The following is a 5,867-nucleotide window of genomic DNA, read 5'->3' on the forward strand; positions in this document are numbered from 1 at the left end:
TGGAAAAATTTGGAATTTTTATCACCATCTTGGAACCAGGACATGCCTGCCTTTTGTTTCCAAATTTCATCTTCTAAATGTAGTACTCTTGTCAATTCTGCCTGGACTTTCATGAGTTTTTCTTTGTTGGCATATGATGGATTGGCTTAAAAAAAAGCTTCATGAGCTTTAATGACCTCCTCCAAATTAGTAATCTTCTGAAAAATGTCACCATAAGTACTTTTACTCCAAGTTGATAACACTTTCTTCAACTTCCTTAGTTTGACATTGAAAGACATGAAAGAATTGGCCACTACATCAGTCTCCCAATTATCTTTTACCACATCAAAGAAAGTATCATGTTTAGTCCAGAAATTCAAGAATTTGAAAGACTTCTTAAACTGCTGAACTTGTTGTTTGCATTCAAGTAGTAGTGGTGAATGATCTGAACCATACTTCATCAAATGTGTGATCTATAATCCTGAAAATATCTGCTGAAGTTCAAAGTTGCCCAAACACCTATCTAGTCTCTTGAATACACAATCATTTTCACCTCTCCCATTCCACCAAGTGAAAATACTACCTTTGTAGCCTAGGTCTGAGAGATTGCATGATTGAATGCAATGGCTAAAAGCTTCTACTTCATTCAGTGTAACTGGCAGACCCCCATATTTCTCTTCTTCATGAATAATGACATTAAAATCTCCTCCCACAAGCCAAGGTAGTGTCTAAGTGATACAAGGATTCCCATAATTCTATTCTTTCAGTCCTTCACATTTGGCATACGCCAATGTAACAATCATCTCTGTGTTATTGTTGGAGTTTGACAACTTCAAAGTCATTTGCTGGACACTGTCTACAAGCACATTTACTTCATATTCAACATCCACAAAGGCCCATATTTTGCCTGAAACATTGCATAATGCAGTTTCCAGGCCTAACCTTCTCCTGTAACTATCCAATTTATAAGCTTGTTGAAAAGGCTCCATCTAACCTATAAGGAAGAATCTGTGTTTTGTATGCATTGACAAAAGCCTTTTGAAAGCCTTTTTGGTGTTCAATGATCTAATATTCCATATTAGTGCATTCATCACTAATTATGGGATTTAGAATTAGTCCTCCCTATTGTCACCCCTAAAAATTGAGGTGTATCTTTTGTTGCCTTTTTCCTTGTTTTTCCTGCTCCTTTTGCCACCTGCCTAGGAGACATATCACCCTCCTTTGCAGCATTCAAGAAATTCTGTGCAGTGGACTCCTCATCCATGTCTATTCTAGCCCCATCCCCAATAGGAATTGCAACTTGCATGTGCCCAGTTGCATGAATATTAGCAACTTGATTCTGATTTTTACCAGAAACATATTGCACCCGTTAATTATTCTTCCCACCTGATCTTCCTTGGTTAGGACTTGCTGTTTTCCTTGAATTACTACTATTGTTCTTATTTGCCATATCTACTGCTGCATTGTTCTGCTGCTGGTTTTGATGTGCACTATTATTCTCATGTACCTGGACTGCTCTTACTGGTGTATTATCCACCGTCTCCTCCTTCTCCTCAGCTTGAGAAACACTTGCATGTTTTATAGCAACACCCTTTGAGACTTGTAGAGACTGCTGCTAGCTGATTGCAAACTCTACCCTCTGAGCATTTTGTACCTTGGCTTTCTCAACCTTAGTACCAACTTCAACACCAACACCAGCATTAAGCTCTTGGATATGATCCTTAACCTGCTTTTGAACAATCAGTTGATCCTGACTATTCCTTCCACCATTTGTTTTCTCTTCAAACTCTTGAGAAACTGTAATCTCACCCTCCTCCATAGTTTCCTCCACCTGGTCATCCTCAACCTGTTCACTCCACAATTTTCTGTCCCTACTAGTACCTTTATCCTCAGCCATAGTAGTTGAAGGAATATCATGACAAACCTGTTTAGTGACAATGTCCAATCCTGATTTAAAAATTGCTTCCACCCACTCCTTAGTCCTAGTAGGTGAAGATTTCTTCCTTCTAGGAGTAAACACTGCTGCATTGACATTCAGAACTTTCTCAGGACCATGAACACCAGTTGTACCCTCTTGATCACTAGGTGCCACCACCAACTGCATCTGAGGATTATCAACTGCATTTCCAACTTTTGCATGAACTGATTGTGATTGATCCTGATCTACCATTAATAGACCTTCATATCCACCATCCCCATTTTCTAATGCTGCAAATTTATTAATTGTTTGAACAGCATCAGGTTTCACTAGTTCACCTTGTTTACTTGTACCACTATTGTCCTTTGCTGTTGGCAAAGCAATCTGCTTTTGATCATTGTTTCCAACTTCTACCTGTTTTTTTCCTTTTTGAGTCTTCCATTTATACAAATCTTGTACATCACCAACCACCTTACCACTCTCTAACACCTTGATCACCTGCCTATGATTATTATTCCTTGCATGTTTTGCCTGCTTATTGTTAGCTTGTTTAACCTTGTTTGTACCTTTGTCTGTTTCCTTCACATTGTTAGGGACTGCAACTTGCTTCCCTTTCTCACTGCCATCCCCTTCAGCCTCTTCCTCACTCTCCTTATTTGGTAACAAATCTGGATGAAGTTTCCAACACCCTTCCTCTTCATGTCCTTGTAAATAGTATTCCTTACAATATTTGGGCATGAAATCATAGTGTATTTTCACCCACCTTGACTTAACATCCCCAGTTTTACTATCCATAGCCTGAATTTGCACTCTTTTAGGGTGCTTCACCAATAAATCTACCTTAACTTTCACACGTGCACAGCTTGGCCTTGTCTTATTTATGGTTGCCACATCCAAGGTCAATGGCTTTCCAACTGCTGAGGCCATTGAAAACAGTTGCGACTGACCAAAGTAATTTGGTGCTAGGGTGGGAAAGGATATCCAAGCAATGGAAATGGAAATCTTTTCCTCAGGGTTAAACCAAGGATCCCATTTAAGTGTCCTCATGGGATAACACCATCCATTCTCCTTGATCCAAAAAGCAGGTTTTGATAAGAGAGTTACATAGTCTTTAAATAACTCACATCTTATCAAAACATGCTTGTTGCATAGTAATCCAATAGTTGCAGTACTCTTTAATTCACATTGTTTTGGGATCAATGTACGTAATGCATGCAAATATGGTAAGCCATAACTGAATTTTCCCACTACTGCATATTATAGGTTCTCTTGAACTATCATTCTCTCTATCTCCTCCATGCTATATTGTATTGTTGGTTCACTATGATGATACACAATGGGCTTCATTGGTATGGGCATGACAGTCGTGGAAGTCGACTGTTTAGGGTCACACGCATTCAAAGTTGTAGTGTTAGCCTGCATGGTTGTTGGTGGTGATTGTATGGGTTGCACAGCCTCATGAGGAGGCTGCATGGTGGCCTGAGAGGCCATGAATGGCCTGAAGATTGCTCTCTCTCACTAGGTTTCCGTCACACCTAGAGAGAGAAGCTCTCAAAGTAGGGTTTTTACTATTAAAAAAAAAAAAAAAAACCGAATATGGATCGGGGGGATTAAGATATTATAATAGTCTTTCACTCATGATACACGAGAAAATGATTCTTTAAATAAATCTATTTCACTCATGATGCATGAGAAAATAATTTTTGAAATAATTTACTTCACTCATGATACCTGAGAAATCAATACTTTAAATAATTTATATCTTTCATGATACCTTTAGAAATAAATAAATCTATTTCACTAGTGGACCTAGAAGTAGTTTTTTTTTGTCTTCATATTAATTCTTTCCAACATTACAAATTATATGGCATTCAGAAATACATTTTTCATATTTTCGTTTGTAATTTTGAAATCATGATGATTCGACATAATTAGTGAGTAATCCAACCAAATAACTAGGTTAAACATAACATGATGTCATATACCAATCTATTTTGACTAGTATACTACTATTGTGAAATGTATTTTTTTCCTCTTCTTTATTTGTAGCTTTAAAATCATGACGATCTTTGTGAGTAATCCAACATATAGGACAACTACGTTAAATATAGCATGAAATTGTACTGATTTGTCATGACTTCTATGCCACAGTTTTGAAACATGTTTTTTCCTCTTCTTTATTTGTAGTTTTGAAATCATGATGATCTGTCATGTTTTTTTGAGTAATCTAACAGAATATCTTGGTTGAATATAACATGAAGTCATATCGATATTTTCTTCTCTTCGGTGTTTTAACTTTGAAATAATAACTATCTAGTATGACTTGTGACCCAACAAGAAAATCAGGTTAAACATAATATGAAGGCATATTGGTATGTTGTAAATTGCATGAAACAATTCACCGATTTTTATTTCACTTGTCAATATCTCTACCATCTCTCGCGCTCAACTTAAGGTATTTCAGTCAATAATTTTTTTATCGAAAAGGGCTCAAATATGCCATTGAACTATCGTAAATGGCTCATTTATGCCACTCATCAATAGTTTGACTCATTTATGCCATCGAACTATCGGAAATGGTTCATTTATGCCACTCATCAATAGTTTGGCTCATTTATGCCATCACCCGTTACTAAAATGACTCATCCATGCCATTTTTCATTAACGTTGATTTTATAATACCATATATGACACGTGGCCTCCAAGTAGAGGTCTACGTCGTTTAATTAAACCTGCCAAATTTTGAATCCCAAATTAATAAAAAGATCTGACCCATACACCCTACCCACCTACAACCATAATCTAGTTGGAGGCCACGTGTCATATCTGGTATTGTAAAATCGGCGTTAATGAAAAACAACACGGATGACTCATTTTGGTAACAGACGATCGCATAAATGAGTCAAACTATTGATGAGTGGCATAAATGAGTCATTTTCGATAGTTCGATGGCATAAATGACCCATACTATTGACGAGTGGCATAAATGAGTCATTTCCGATAGTTCGATGGCATATTTGAGTCTTTTCCCCTTTTTTTATTAAACTTAAAATGGTTAGTTCCACCCCAATGTAAAAACAAAGACAAAATTTAAATACCTACTCGAAAATATTCCTTTTGTGCAAATCGCCCGATAAGTTTAGTCCACTCTACTATCAGGATGTGCAAATGCATTTTTTTGTGCGGAGTGCCCTTCAAATGCACTGGTCTTTAATTTTTTCCCCTCAAATTGCTGGTCTTTAATTTTTGTCCTTCGCCTAAAACTCCTAGGTTTTTGGGTTCGACCCTCGCTCAGTTAAAAATTTTAAAAAATTTCGTTAGGTAGAACTTGAATTCGCAGGCAGAGTTTTGTCTGCGAAACTCTGCCTTAAGGCAGAATTTTGCTAACTCTGCCTTAAGGTAGAATTTTACCTTCAGGCAAAGTTCTGCCTTAAGGTAGAATTTTACCTTCAGGCAGAGTTCTGCCTTGAAATTATGAGATTTGCCTTTAAAACTCTGCCTTAAGGCAGAATTCTGCCTGAAGGTAAAATTCTACCTTAAGGACTATGCCTTAGCAAAACTCTACCTTAAAGCATAGTTTGCAGGCAAACTCTGCCCCATCAGTCATAATTTGCCTGCAAACTCTGCCTTAAGGAGAGTTTTGCATGCAACTCTGCCCCATTAGGGATAATTTGCCTGCAATCTTTGCCTTAAGGTAGAGTTGCAGGCAAACTATGCCCGATGGGGCAGAGTTTGTAGGCAACCTCCGCCTAGCGATTTTTTTATTTTATTTTTATTTTGTTATTTTCGCCTGAGCAAGAATTCAAACCCGAAATCTTGAGATTTTAGGCGAAGGGCAAAAGTTAAATACTTTCATTTTGATGGACAAAAATTAAAGACCACCTCAAAATAAGGGCATTACTACGAATTGCACGTGCAAATGTCCAATCCAAGTTGGGCCTAAAGCCTCGTCGGTCCATTATATTATGCC

Source organism: Lycium barbarum, chromosome 11 (genome assembly GCF_019175385.1).
Source record: "Lycium barbarum isolate Lr01 chromosome 11, ASM1917538v2, whole genome shotgun sequence".
Lineage (NCBI taxonomy): Eukaryota > Viridiplantae > Streptophyta > Magnoliopsida > Solanales > Solanaceae > Lycium > Lycium barbarum.